Source organism: Budorcas taxicolor, chromosome 6 (assembly GCF_023091745.1).
Source record: "Budorcas taxicolor isolate Tak-1 chromosome 6, Takin1.1, whole genome shotgun sequence".
In the NCBI taxonomy this organism is placed as follows: Eukaryota; Metazoa; Chordata; class Mammalia; order Artiodactyla; family Bovidae; genus Budorcas; species Budorcas taxicolor.
Window position 1 is genome coordinate 82,256,012 of NC_068915.1, and position 16,506 is coordinate 82,272,517.

Here is a 16,506-nt window from a genome sequence, read left to right on the forward strand (position 1 = left end):
ATAGCTTTTCATTGATTTTTTTTCATATTCTTTTCTTTCTGATTATTTCACCAAATAGGATTTTAAGTGCATTCTCCCTTTCCATCCCAACAAGTATTTCCACCAAATCTGTGATCACAATAGAAAACTTCGAAGAAATATTATTCTGCAGTTTTTAAATTTAGTACTTTCAAGTACTTATTGAAGATTTTAAAGTCAAATAGTGATAACCTGAGAAGGGTAGGAGACTCAGAATTCCAAGCCTGCTACATTCTGCAAAGTTACACACAGGTAAAGCCAGTGTATTAATTCACGGATTCTAAAAAGATATAGATGCAAATGTGAATTCTAGACCTATATTCTAAGTGCTTAAGGATAAGAAAGGTCATTCAACTTTGCTCCTTAAACTTTCTTCTTGATCCCTCATGCCTCTCTTCTATTCACATCAATTAGATAAGAGGAAGGAATAATTAATTGATTATTCAGCTTCCTGGACACTGATAAGATCATGTTCCCAAGTAGGTACAGGCATCAGCGACTCAGCCAACTCTGTAGACTCGTGTCTTGGCACACGTTCAGGTGTACTGTGACAAGATTCGAAATTTCTCTTAGTAAGGAGAAACAGGTCACATGCTCCAAACTTCCAGAGGTTTCTACATTGGAAGATTTGGCTTTGCTTCCTTTTGACATTCTGTGCTTTTAAGTTTATAATTCTTTGGGAAACAGTGGCAATGATACAGGCCAGGATTCAGATATGTCTCTTTTACACAGGGGGATGTGGGACTCAGCTGGTCCTTGGCTATCTACTGAGACAGTCATAGATTTCTTTGTCCACCCAGATTACCACTGGTAAGCTTTGGAGAAGTCTTTCTCATCAGATAAATCTCCTAGGTATTTCTTTGCTACCATTAGACTTAATTTCAGGACATATTGGGACTTCTGAGTGTTCAAGGCTTTCTAAAGCTCTGTCTGCCTTCAATGACCTGCACAAATGTTCCTTTAGTGAAACCTTACTATCTGTCCAGGCAGAGCCTCTTTCTCAAATCACCTTCTGAACTCATATTTTTCTTTCATCCCATCACCTGTTTCAAGACCAGGGAATTATTTGTTAGTCTGGAATAGGATGGTCTCTTATTCTTAAAATACCATTTCTCTCTTAGCTTTTGGTTATATTCTGAACTGCCTGTGATTCCCTAAATGCTTACCTATCTATAAACCTCTTACTTTTTTTTTTTTTTTCCTGAAGACAACCCACACAGAAATTCTTATTCCTTGATGTTAAGTTGGACTTCTAAGGGAGAAAAAGGAGGAAGAACCAAAAGATAGAGAAAATAGTTGGTGTCTAAAAATACCTTTCCATGTTCTGTCTATCCATATTGTTCACCTACAATTTGAGCAAAAGCTATTTAAATTGGGGGAAGTCAGTGCGATCCCTACTTATTTTGTAAAAATGAAACACTTTCCCTATTTACAGACCTTATTTTCTTCTAACTACTCTTTGTATCATGGCTAGTTGTCATTAAACCCAGAATGTTATTTCTTTGATATTCTCACCTGAGAAATTTTCTGTCAGAGGGGTTTAACCCAGAATCCATGAATGGGATAAAGGCAATTCATGAATCAGGGTGGGAAAATGTTAGCTACATCGGTACCCCATTCCAGTTCTCTTGCCTGGAAAAATCCCATGGATGGAGGAGCCTGATGGGCTGCAGTCCATTGGGGTCTCAAAGAGTCAGACACGATTGAGCAATTTCAGTTTCACTTTTCACTTTCATGCATTGGAGAAGGAAATGGCAACCCACTCCAGTGTTCTTGCCTGGAGAATCCCAGGGACAGGGGAGCCGGGGGGGCTGCCGTCTGTGGGGTCGCACAGAGTCAGACACGACTGAAGCGACTTAGTAGCAGCAGCAGCATGTTTCTACTAACCTTTAACTGAAAATTAATATTGTCCTGCATCATAAATATAGATATTAAACTATGGCAGCATTAATATTTGTGACTTAGTAATCGATATAAAGCACAGACACATTCATGTAATAGTAAAGCTTATGGAAATCTTAAAATGTGTTTGCTTTCAACATTATCCAATTTCAGAAGTTATTAAAACTACTAGATCTTTGTATTTAATACATTAATAAAGAAGTGGGTATATTATTCTCTATTTTGGTCTTAAAATGTTATAGCAAAATCTCAGTATAACTAGTTTCCTATATAATTGCATGCATTTTATTATTTTCAATTAAAACGTTGTTTAAATAATGGGTAATTATTTAATAATCTTTACCAAATGGCCAAAGGGCATATGGCACACACACAAAAGTTTAGGAATCCTGCATATGACTGTAGCTTCTGATAAATCCAGATATATTTCTATATTACCTATGTCACTAGCAGAACAAAATTATGAAGGTTTTTACTTAGTGACTTGATTTTTTTCTGATTGTTGATTTGAAATCTCCTTGTGTAGAAATATGGCTAAACAAGAAAAAGAAATAATGTAATGTCTTCTTCTATTTGACCAAAACAAGAAAGTAATTATGCTCCACTAACAGTCAGTGAATTGAGTGACACTGATGCCCTCACTAGGTACACATGTCTGTCAAGTCACTTGTCACTTATGATGTGGCAGGATTCCTAAAGAAAGCCAGTGTTTTTATAAAGGGTTGATAATGATGGACTCATTAGTCTTTCAATAGCAGATCATTACAACATATTGCATTTTTTATGCTGTAAGATGCCCCTAATATGGGTAAATATCTTTCTTGGAAAAGTATCTTTAATAGTAAATCTACAGTCATTTGTAATGTAATAGATTGAGTTTAAGGAGGAGCCACATAGCTTCTAGTCTCACTTTTTTTTTTCTTTCAGTTTACAGAAATGAGTAAATGTTTCAAGTTTTTGCTGACCTTTTCTGTAGCAAGTTATCAGGTTGCTACCAAGAAGTTATATTAAAAAATAGTAAAGACAGTTAACCTGCCATTTCAATCTAAAGTTAATATTTCAGTATTAACAGAGCCATTAACCTCTGTTCAAAGGCAAGTTTTCCCATGCAGAGACTAGTTTAAAAGGGATGCTAGAAAAGTTTTCCATCTGTACATTATTTTGTTGTTAAAAATGATTATATGCTACCTATTGCGTGAAAATTTCAAAACACTGAAATAAGATTTAGAAGCTTGTTAACAAGTTTCTAAATTAAAATTTTCAGTGGTTTTTATTTGGTAAAAATATAAAATAGTGAAACACTTTGGAAGAACTTCCTAAGATCATGGAAAATAGAAATTTTCTATTTGTATTTCAACATAACTCTATATATAATTAGAAAAGTAGATTGAAGAAACAATGATTTAATAAGTGCACTTAAAATGCTGATTGATAAATAAAATTGTTATCAAAATATGTTTTGGTTAAAGCTCTCAGTAACGCTAGATGTGTATTCCAAATTTGTACTGATACATAATTCTGCTAAAGTGGTTCTATTTCTGGCTGATTTCAACTTTTAACTATTATTTTCAGAAAGAATTGCAAGTGGAAACACCACATTGTTTTTTTTTTTTCCACAAAACTTTTCAACTAACATCATATGAAAACATTATTCTATAAATAAATATTCCAAGCCAGTGATACTTTTTGCCTTATCTGGTGGCTCAGACAGTAAAGAATTCACCTACAATGCAGGAGATACGGGTTCAATTCCTGGGTTAGGAAGATCCTCTGGAGAAGGGAATGGCTACCCACTCTAGCATTCTTGCTGGAGAATTCCGTGGACAGAGGAGCTGGCAGGCTGAAGTCCATGAGGTTGCAAAGAGTCAGACATGACTGAGTGACTTTAATTTCACTTCAAAGAAAAGATTAAATGAAAATGAAGCACTTTAACTGTACAATGTCAACTTTGCTTTTTGTCCCTGGTTGGAGCCAGGAATGTATGTATGTATATATATTTCTCATTCAAAACATTTACTGACCCTTCCTTTGTCTCATTCTGACTGGACCCTTTCTATCAGTTCCCTTCATGTAGAAAAATTAATCTTTCTAATCTCACAATGTAAGGTACCTGACTTGCTTTGGTCAATGAAATGTGAGTGGAGGTGATATGTGCTAATTTCTAGCAGAAGATTTAAAGCCATTACATGGTTCTATATGAATGTGAATTAGAAAATGCTGAGCCATGCTCAGTCACTAAGTTGCGTCTGACTCTTTGCGACCTCATGGACTGCCGCCAGCCAAACTCCTCCATCCATAGAATTTTCCAGGCAACAATACTGGAGTGGGTTGTCATTTCTTCCTCTAGGGGATCTTCCCCACTCCAGTACTGAACCTGAATCTCCTGTGTCTCCTGCATTGGTAGGCAGATTCTTTACCACTGAGCCACCTGGGAAGCCCATATAGAAAACACTGCCATATAAAACAGGGTTAATGATCAATATACTTTCTTCATTTACAAATTCAATGCAATCCCTATCAAGCTACCAGCAGTATTTTTCACAGAACTAGAACAAATAATTTCAAGATTTGTATGGAAATACAAAAAACCTCGAATTGCCAAAGCAATCTTGAGAAAGAAGGATGGAACTGGAGGAATCAACTTGCCTGACTTCAGGCTCTACTACAAAGCCACAGTCATCAAAACAGTATGGTACTGGCACAAAGACAGACATATAGATCAATGGAACAAAATAGAAAGCCCAGAGATAAATCCACACACATATGGACACCTTATCTTTGACAAAGGAGGCAAGAATATACAATGGAGTAAAGACAATCTCTTTAACAAATGGTGCTGGGAAAACTGGTCAACCACTTGTAAAAGAATGAAACTAGATCACTTTCTAACACCGCACACAAAAATAAACTCAAAATGGATTAAAGATCTAAATGTAAGACCAGAAACTATAAAACTCCTAGAGGAGAACATAGGCAAAACACTCTCAGACATAAATCACAGCAGGATCCTCTATGATCCACCTCCCAGAATTCTGGAAATAAAAGCAAAAATAAACAAATGGGATCTAATTAAAATTAAAAGCTTCTGCACAACAAAGGAAAATATAAGCAAGGTGAAAAGACAGCCTTCTGAATGGGAGAAAATAATAGCAAATGAAGCAACTGACAAACAACTAATCTCAAAAATATACAAGCAACTTATGCAGCTCAATTCCAGAAAAATAAACGACCCAATCAAAAAATGGGCCAAAGAACTAAATAGACATTTCTCCAAAGAAGACATACGGATGGCTAACAAACACATGAAAAGATGCTCAACATCACTCATTATCAGAGAAATGCAAATCAAAACCACAATGAGGTACCACTTCACACCACTCAGAATGGCTGCGATCCAAAAATCTGCAAGCAATAAATGCTGGAGAGGGTGTGGAGAAAAGGGAACCCTCCTACACTGTTGGTGGGAATGCAAACTAGTACAGCCACTATGGAGAACAGTGTGGAGATTCCTTAAAAAATTGCAAATAGAACTCCCTTATGACCCAGCAATCCCACTGCTGGGCATACACACCGAGGAAACCAGAATTGAAAGAGACACATGTACCCCAATGTTCATCGCAGCACTGTTTATAATAGCCAGGACATGGAAACAACCTAGATGTCCATCAGCAGATGAATGGATAAGAAAGCTGTGGTACATATACACAATGGAGTATTACTCAGCCGTTAAAAAGAATTCATTTGAATCAGTTCTGATGAGATGGATGAAACTGGAGCCGATTATACAGAGTGAAGTAAGCCAGAAAGAAAAACACCAATACAGTATACTAACACATATATATGGAATTTAGAAAGATGGCAATGACGACCCTGTATGCAAGACAGGAAAAAAGATGCAGCTGTCTATAACGGACTTTTGGACTCTGTGGGAGAGGGAGAGGGTGGGATGATATGGGAGAATGGCTTTCTATCATGTATACTATCATGTAAGAATTGAATCGCTAATCTATGTCTGAAGAAGGATACAGCATGCTTGGGGCTGGTGCATGGGGATGACCCACAGAGATGTTATGGGGAGGGAGGTGGGAGGGGGGTTCATGTTTGGGAACACATGTAAGAATTAAAGATTTTAAAATTTAAAAAAAAAATGAAAAAAAAAAAAATTAAAAATAAATAAATAAAAATTCCATCTTTAGCACCTCTCTTCTAACCCAGCTAACCTAATTCACTTTTTTAAAAAATGTTTTTATTTATTTGTTTATTATTATTACTATTTTTTACTTTACAATACTGTATTGGTTTTGCCATATATTGACATGAATCCACCACAGGTGTACGTGAGTTACCAACCCTGAACCCCCCTCCTACCACAATCCCCATATCATCTCTCTGGGTCATCCCAGTGCACCAGCTACAAGCATCCTGTATCCTGTATCAAACCTAGACTAGCGATTTAATTCTTCCATGATAGTATACATGTTTCAATGCCATTCTCCCAAATCATCCCCCCCTCCCTCTCCCACGGAGTCCAAAGTCTGTTCTTTACATCTGCGTATCTTTTGCTGTCTTGCATACAGGGTTATCATTACCATCTTTCTAAATTTCATGTATATGTGTTAGTATACTGTATTGGTGTTTTTTTGTTTGTTTGTTTTGTTTTTCTGGCTTACTTCACTCTGTATAATCGGCTCCAGTTTCATCCACCTCATTAGAACTGATTCAAATGTATTCTTTTTAATGGCTGAGTAATACTCCATTGTGTATATGTACCACAGCTTTCTTATCCATTCGTCTGCTGATGGACGTCTAGGTTGCTTCCATATCCTGGCTATTATAAACAGTGTTGCGATGAACATTGAGGTACACATGTCTCTTTCAATTCTGATTTCCTCTGTGTGTATGCCCAGCAGTGGGATTGCTGGGTCATAAGGCAGTTCTATTTCCAGCTTTTTAAGGAATCTCCACACTGTTCTCCATAGTGGCTGTAATAGTTTGCATTCCCACCCACAGTGTAAGAGGGTTCCCTTTTCTCCAGACCCTCTCCAGCATTTATTGCTTGTAGACTTTTGGATCGCAGCCATTCTGACTGGTGTGCTATGGTACCTCATTGTGGTCTTGATTTGCATTTCTCTGATAATGAGTGATGTTGAGCATCTTTTCATGTTTGTTAGCCATCCATATGTCTTCTTTGGAGAAATGTCTATTTAGTTATTTGGCCCATTTTTTGATTGGGTCATTTATTTTTCTGGAATTGAGCTGCATAAGTTGCTTGTATATTTTTTAGATTAGTTGTTTGTAGAAAAGTACAACTTTCCAAAACTGAATCAGGAGGAAATAGAAAATCTTAACAGACCCATCACAAGCACAAAAATTGAAACTGTAATCAGAAATCTTCCAGCAAACAAAAGCCCAGGTCCAGATGGCTTCACAGTTGAATTCTACCAAAAATTTAGAGAAGAGCTAACACCTATCCTACTCAAACTCTTCCAGAAAATTGCAGAGGAAGGTAAACTTCCAAACTCATTCTATGAGGCCACCATCACCCTAATAGCAAAACTTGACAAAGATGCCACAGGAAAAGAAAACTACAGGCTGATATCAGTGATGAATATAGATGCAAAAATCCTTAACAAAATTCTAGCAATCAGAATCCAACAACACATTAAAAAGATCATACACCATGACCAAGTGGACTTTATCCCAGGATGCAAGGATTCTTCAATATCCACAAATCAATCAATGCAATTCACCACATTAACAAATTGAAAAATAAAAGCCATATGATTATCTCAATAGATGCAGAAAAAGCCTTTGACAAAATTCAACATCCATTTATGATAAAAAAACTCTCCAGAAAGCAGGAATAGAAGAAGTATACCTCAACATAATAAAAGCTATATATGACAAACCCACAGCAAACATTGTCCTCAATGGTGAAAAATTGAAAGCATTTCCCCTAAAGTCAGGAACAAGACAAGGGTGCCAACTTTCACCACTACTATTCAACATGGTTCTGGAAATTTTGGCCACAGGAATCAGAGCAGAAAAAGAAATAATGGAATATGGAATCCAAATTGGAAAAGAAGTAAAACTCTCACTGTTTGAAGATGAAATGATCCTCTACGTAGAAAACCCTAAAGACTCCACTAGAAAATTATTAGAGCTAATCAATGAATATAGTAAACTTGCGAGATATAAAATCAACACACAGAAATCCCTTGCATTCCTATACACTAATAATGAGAAAGTAGAAAAAGAAAAGGAAACAATTCCATTCGCCATTGCAACGAAAAGAATAAAATACTTAGGAATATATCTACCTAAAGAAACTAAAGACCTATATATAGGAAACTATAAAACACTGATGAAAGAAATCAAAGAGGACACTAATATATGGAGAAATATACCATGTTCATGGATTGGAAGAATCAATATAGTGAAAATGAGCATAGTGCCCAAAGAAATCTACAGATTCAATGCAATCCCTATCAAGCTACCAGCGGTATTTTTCACAGGGATAGAACAAATAATTTCACAATTTGTATGGAAATACAAAAAACCTTGAATAGCCAAAGCAATTTTGAGAGGGAAGAATGGAACTTGAGGAATGAACCTGCCTGACTTCAGGCTCTACTACAAAGCCACAGTCACCAAGACAGTATGGTACTGACACAAAGACAGAAATATAGATCAATGGAACAAAATAGAAAGCCCAGAGATAAATCCACACACCTATGGACACCTTATCTTTGACAAAGGAGGCAAGAATATACAATGGAGTAAAGACAATCTCTTTAACAAATGGTGCTGGGAAAACTGGTCAACCACTTGTAAAAGAATAAAACTAGATCACTTTCTAACACCGCACACAAAAATAAACTCAAAATGGATTAAAGATCTAAATGTAAGACCAGAAACTATAAAACTCCTAAAGGAGAACATAGGCAAAACACTTTCCGACATAAATCACAGCAGGATCCTCTATGAACCACCTCCCAGAATACTGGAAATAAAAGCAAAAATAAACAAATGGGACTAATTAAAATTAAAAGCTTCTGCACAACAAAGGAAAATATCAGCAAAGTGAAAAGACAGCCTTTGGAATGGGAGAAAATAATTCACTTTTTTTAGAACATTTTGTTGTTGTTCAGTCACCAAGTAGTATCCGACTCTTCACAAATCCATGGACTTCACAAACCCAGCAGCCCAGGCTTCCCTGTCCTTAACCATCTCCTGGAGTTTGCCCATTATCTTCTTTGTATATTAGAACATATTTTATAATTATTTTCCTTACCTTCTCTTCTCAATTATTATCATGATTTTTCTTCTCTGTCTTCTCTATTACCATGAGTAAATATAAAATAAATATATACATAAATGTATCTATAAATATACAAACCATTTTAGCTTTAAAGTTTTAAAATACAGTTTAGCTTCAAGTTTTAAAATACAGTGGTCTCCATATAACAGCTATAAATATTCTTTACAATACAATTATAACCTGTTAATTAATATTCTCCACTTTTCACATATTTGTCTTATATCCTCAAGTAGAAAGTTTAGCTTTTGGTAAGTCAAGATTGTTTTTCCATAATGCATGGATCACTGGACTAGAGTCTATGATTTTCAAGTTCTAGTCCTGGCTTAGCTACTGATTAATGAATATATTAATTACATACTCTAGTTATCAATTTTCCTTTCTTCAAAATGAAAGAACTGTATTCTCTTCTCTCTACTATTCTTCTCAGATTTCTACTGAAAGGAGATGTTTCTCTAAAATATTGACATTGCCTGCCTTTATACATATTCATTTTACAGATAGAGGCATTTTTAGTTAAGATTGCCTAATTGGTTTTCTTCTGCCATTTTTGACCCAAATTACTTTTATCAAAAGTTATATAGAAAAAGATATTAATAATCATGATATATCTCTAAATCTTGAGGCTTTTTTATTAAAACCCACAGTTTTTAATAGGTTTTATGAATCATCAGTCTTTGTTATTCAAATGGGAGTACCTTAAGGGCATAATCATCTTAAAAAATTCATCTTTGTATTTTCATAACACATAAAAAACTGCCTTGCATGTGGAGGTCTGTTAAAATGTTTATTGGATTGAAACAAAAGAAACAATGATTCATATTTCTATCACTGTTTTCATGGAAAAGGACTGATTTCCTGGAATCCCTAATTCAGAAACACAATTCAGCTTCATGGCAAATACTAAAACTAAAAGTCAAAAAATAACTTTATATAATCAACTTTTAGGCTGATTTTCCTCTGGTAGAAAAGAAGATAATAACATAGAAGAATGGAGAAATGCAGTTATTAGAAGTGGGAGATAATATTATTGTCATATAGGAGATAACAAACATTTTACCTGTGGCCAAAAAAAAAAAAAAAAAAAGAAAGAAAACTTAAAAGAGTTACTTTTCAAAGTAACTTAGAAGTTTCTCTCTTCTAATTCTATGATAAGTTACTGTTCCTATAGATAATACTTGTGATTATCCTTATAAAATCATAGTCTGTGAGTTTAATATTTAATTCTGAGTCCCTTTGCCTTCACTACTTCCATCTGCTTTGAGTGTGACTGATGATGTTGAGATTCTTCGCAGCATCATTGCCTCATGTACTTTGTATGCATGAAGCAGATGTAATCTCAGATGATCAGGCATCTATTACTCCTATGAAAAAATATCTACAATAGGCAGTTAATTGTACTTCAGATTCTCTAGTCATTTTTAGAATATTTAACAATACTGTTCATGGACATTCTATTGATCTTTATGTGTGGCTAATTTATCTTCCCTTTCCTATGACTGAAGATAATGTAGAGCATATTTTTTTTTCTTTTTTCTTTGCTTTCAATAGATTATCATGTACTAAATTTCCTTTCCCCCACCCTCCTTAAAATGTTATGGAATTTATTTAGAAAGTCCAGCATTTCTGCATATATGAAGGACGTGACTCTTGTTACTACATAAAGGCTTTACAAATAAACAGCAGTGTGAGCCTAATTTAAAATAATAATAATAATAAATAAAACAATTTCAGTTGCACAGAGTTGCCCCTCATAAACTAGAGCACAAAGGCTTCAAAGAAGTGCACCCTTACCTTCCTTCTCGTTTTTTTGTCAACACACATACTCAAAGATACTGCAGAGGCTTAAGACTGTTCTGTATTGCAGAAAATACTGCCTTTATAGACCCTATCATAGTCTAAGATTATTTTCTGACAAGAATAGTAGTTCTACAAGAACAGGGATAGAGAAGGGAACTTATACACTGCATTCTATTTATTTTAGAAAATTTCCACTCCAGAAAATTATGAAGGGAGTGATGAGTTTGCATGGATTATCTTAAGCTTTTTTCTCCATCAGCAGTCAAGAGTTTTTACAAAGAAGCAGGGAGGGAGAACCCTGAAAACAACATGATCTTCACTATTTAAACTAATATTCCTAAACTTTAACCAGCTTTTGGAAGCATCCTCCAAAAAGCATTTTTCTAATTTTCCTGGAGAATATTTTTCCCACTTAATGTCTATCATATCAAGTTTCAAAAATGCGTGCTAATTCATATATATTCTGCAAAAGATAGACGAAGTTAAAAAAAAAAAAAAAATCCCAGTTAAGTTGTAACTTGAGTTTTTGAGTTTCACTTCTTACTCTGTTTTTCCTTATCTCAAAGTATACCTCTTAGTATTCCAGAAGAAGTCCAAGATTTGCATATAAATCTAATTGTGTTTATTCATGCAAAACTTTTCAATTCATGACAAACTATCCATAGATATTAAAATTAATTTGTGAGGGAAGAGCCATTGTATTCAGAGATAGAAAGTGTCAAGCCTCCTGTCCTTCACATTTTACCACCACTTAGCTGTACACAAAGTGGGCTTAGGAAAGTGCTAAACATTTGCCTAAGAAAAGGGATATATGTCTGAGAAAGATGTATCTATGAACTGTGTCTCACATATCTGTGGACATTTGCATATGCACTTGATAGTTTTATTATTGATAATGGAACTGGAAGGATTTACATATTTAAAATAGATTGATCCAAATAAATCATTTAAACCTGAGAGTAATCAAAGTGTGTTTTAATCATTGTAACATATAGTAATCCACCAGTGGACTAGCTGTGTAAATATTTACTCTGTATAAATTAATATCTTTTAAGCTAGGCTTCAGCGTTACAGAAACAAAGAACTTCCACATGTAAAAGCTGGATTTAGAAAAGGCAGAGGAACCAGAGATCAAATCGCCAACATCCATTGAATCATACATAAAGCAAGGAAATTTCAGAAAAAACAACAACAACATCAACTTCTACCTTATTGTCTATGCTAAAGCCTTTGACTGAGTGGATCACAACAAATTGTAGAAAATTCTTAAAGAGATGGACCATGTTACCTATCTCCTGAGAAACCTGTATGCAGGTCAAGAAGCAACTGTTAGAACAGGACATGGAACAATGGACTGGATCAAAATTGAGAAAGGAGTACATCAAGGCTGCATATTGTCACCCTGCTTACTTAACTTATATGCAGCGTACATCATGCAAAATGCTGGCCTAGATGAATCACAAGCTGGAATCAAGATTGCCAGGAGAAATAACAACCTCAGATATGCAGATGACACCACTCTAATGTAAAACATGAAGAGGAACTAAAGAGCCTCTTGATAAGGGTGAAAGAGAGTTGAAAAAGCTGGCTTGAAACTCAATATTCAGAAAAGCTTAAAATCACCTTCTGCTTCAAGATGGCACAGTAGAAGGATGTGCACTCATCTCTTCCTGCAAAAGCAACAAAATTGCAACTAGCTGTAGAACAATCATAGGCAGGAGGATGCTGGAGCCCACCAAAAAGAGATACCCCATGTCCAAAGACAAACAAGAAGCCACAGTGAGGTGAGGGAAGAGCACAGTTAGGTGTACATTCACCATAAAATCAAATCCCATACCTGCTGAGTGGCTGACCCACAAACTGAAGAACAATAATACCAAACAAGTTCTCCCGATGTGAATGTTCTGAACCCCACATCTGGCTTCCCAGCCTGGGGATCTGACACAGGGACTAGGAATATTCAGAAAATCTGACCTTGAAGTACAGTGGAATTTGATTATAAGACTTCCACAGGACTAGGGGTAACAGGAACTCTAGTCTTAGAGGGCACAAACAAAATCTTATACACATCAAGACCCAGAGGAAAGGAGCAGTGACTCCACAGGTGACTGAATCCAAACTATCTGTTACTGTTGGATTTGAAGCTTGTATTGACAGGGGCTGACCACAAAGATGGGAGCACTGGCAACAGCAGTCCTGGAAGCCCATAAACCCAAGGACTGGGTTGCCTCAGTCAAAATAACTGCCCAGGAGGAAGTGCAACTCCCACCTATCAACAGATAATTTGATTACAGCTTTATTGAGGAAGGTCCTGCCCACCAAAGCACAACCCAGTTTTTCTTGTATATATATAAGTAAACTTATGAATTTTTGCCTAACTAAAAAATTTATGATATTTTGATTTTACTTATTTGGCTTAGTATGAATAGAATGCTAAATTTCTAATTAAAAACTTGCAACAAGCAACAAAGTTTTGCTGTATAGGAAAGGGAACTAGTTAATATCTTGTAATAACCTATAATGGAAAATAATTTTAAAAACAACATATGTGTAGATGCATAACTGAACCACCTTGCTGTGTACTTGAAACATGTAGTAAGTCAATTAAAAAAAAAAAAAGGAAAAATTAAAACTAAGATCATGGCATCCAGTCCCATCTCTTCATGGAAAATAGAAGGGGGAAAAATGGAAGCAGTGACAGATTCTATTTCCTCCTTGGGAAGAAACCTATGACAAACCAAGACAGCATATTAAAAAACAGATATCACTTTGCCAACAAACATCTGTGTAGTCAAAGCTATGGCTTTTCAATAGTCATGTGAGTTGGACCATAAAAAGGCTGATGTCGATGAACTGACGCTTTAGAATTGTGATGCTGGGGAGGACTCTTGAGAGTCCCTTGGACTACATGGAGACCAAACCAGTCAATCCTAAAAGAAATAAATCTTGAGTATTTCTTGGAAGAACTGATCCTAAAGCTTCAATATTCTGGCCACCTGATGTAAGGAACCAGCTCATTGGAAAAGACCCTGATGCTGAGAAAGATTTAAGGCAAAAAGAGAAGGGGGCAGGAAAGGATGAGATGGTTGGATAGCAACACTGACTCAGTGGACATAAATCTGAGCAAACTCAGGGAGATCATGAAGGACCAGGGAGCCTGGAGTGCTGCTGTCCATTGAGTCACAAAGAATCAGACATGACTTAGTGATTGAAAAAAAAAAAATATATATATATATATCAGTATTTCTGGCTAAAAGCAAGAAATTTAATTCTCAGGTTTTTAATATTTTTAATGAGGTGGAATTCAGTAGATGTGATATTTATGTATTCAGTTATGTCTTATCCTAGGTGTAGTGCTTATTTTTCTGCTAAGGCAAGCCATAAGGTTTTCCACAAATTGTGTACATTTAGAGAGACAGAATCAGATACTTCCTATAAATGTAATGAACCTCTATATTTTGACAGTGCCTTCTCCATTTCCCATTAGCTCTCTTTAGTTTTGAAATTCCAAAGCTCAATGTTTATTACTTGGAAGTCTACCACATTTTTTCTACAGTTGACCTTCTCTGGGGAAACAAACAAACAAACAAACAAACAATTGACACAGTATCTACAGATGCAGGTGGAGTAATAATGTAAAAAAATAAAAAAGATAACAAAGATAATTTTACCATTAAATATGGGGAAAAAACTTCAAGGTTACCATTTGTTATATTTATAGCTTTCTCAAAGCTGCTATCTAGGCCTATACATGTTATCATGTGGGAAGGAGAGAGAAGTTTGAAATTATATTTCTGTGTTTTTATAGTTTTTTGATAGGAGAATAATTATTAACTAAATGTAATACAATAATTACAAAAGGTTTGATTTCTAATTGATAATATCATGTAATATATCATCAGGGTACCATGATATTTTATTCTTCATATGTTCTTATTCTGAAAACCATTAAGTCTAAATGCAATCTAAATTTAAGTTGCTTAGGAATAATTCTGTAATGTCTACTGGAAACTTTACACTAACAAAATTTTCATAATCAAGTCACAATTTTATCTCTAGAGGAGTAACATGAGATTTCTAGAATCTAGATCTTTGAGAGTAAATGTATTTCAACACATGTACCTTTCTTTATAGCTTTTAAAACATAATCAACTAGAAGAGTTATAATAAATATTAAAATGTGATATTCATCCAAAAGCTAAATTTTAATAGTCACTAGAAACAGTCACTGAAACAAACACAACATTGTAGATAAACTATAATCCAATAAAAAAGGTGGGGGGGGGGAGAAGCTGATATAGGTATTTTGCCTTTGAGGTAGCAGATTGAATGAATTCCTAGAGTTAATTTGTCAGCTTCTACAACTGTTAATACATCATGAGAAATGCAAGGCTGGATGAAGCACAAGTTGGAATCAAGATTATCGGGAGAAATATCAATAACCTCAGCTACGCAGATGACACCACCCTTATGGCAAAAAATGTGAAGAACTAAAGAGCCTGTTGATGAAAATGAAAGAGAAGAGGGAAAGACTTGACTTAAAATTCAACAATCAGAAAACTAAGATCATGGCATCTGGTCCCATCACTTCATGGGAAATAGATGGGAAACAATGGAAACAGTGACAAACTTCATTTTGGGGGGCTCCAAAATCACTGCAGATGGTGATTGCAGCCGTGAAATTAAAAGATGTTTGCTTTTTGGAAGAAAAGTTATGGCCAACTTAAACAGCATATTAAAAAGCAGAGACATTACTTTGCCAACAAAGATCCGTCTAGTCAAACCTATGGTTTTTTCCAGTAGTCATGTATGGATGTGAGAGTCAGACTCTAAAGAAAGCAGAGTGCTGAAGAATTGATGCTTTTGAACTATGATGTTGGAGAAGACTCTTGAGAGTCCCTTAGACAGCAAGTTCAGTTCAATTCAGTTCAGTCGCTCAGTCGTGTCTGACTCTTTGTGACCCCATGAATCGCAGCACGCCAGGCCTCCCTGTCCATCACCATCTCCTGGAGTTCCTCAGACTCATGTCCATCGAGTCCGTGATGCCGTCAAGCCATCTCCTCCTTGGTTGTCCGCTTCTCCAACTGCCCCCAATCCCTCCCACCATCAGAGTCTTTGCCAATGAGTCAACTCTTCGCATGAGGTGGCCAAAGTACTGGAGCTTCAGCTATAGCATCATTCCTTCCAAAGAAATCCCAGGGCTGATCTCCTTCAGAATGGACTCATTGGATCTCCTTGCAGTCCAAGGGACTCTCAAGAGTCTTCTCCAACACCACAGTTCAAAAGCATCAATTCTTCAGCACTCAGCCTTCTTCACAGTCCAACTCTCACATCCATCCATGACTACTTAGTCGGACCTTAGATGGACCTTAGTCGGCAAAGTAATGTCTCTGCTTTTGAATATGCTATCTAGATTGGCCCTAACTATTCTTCCAAGGAGTAAGTGTCTTTTAATTTCATGGCTGCAG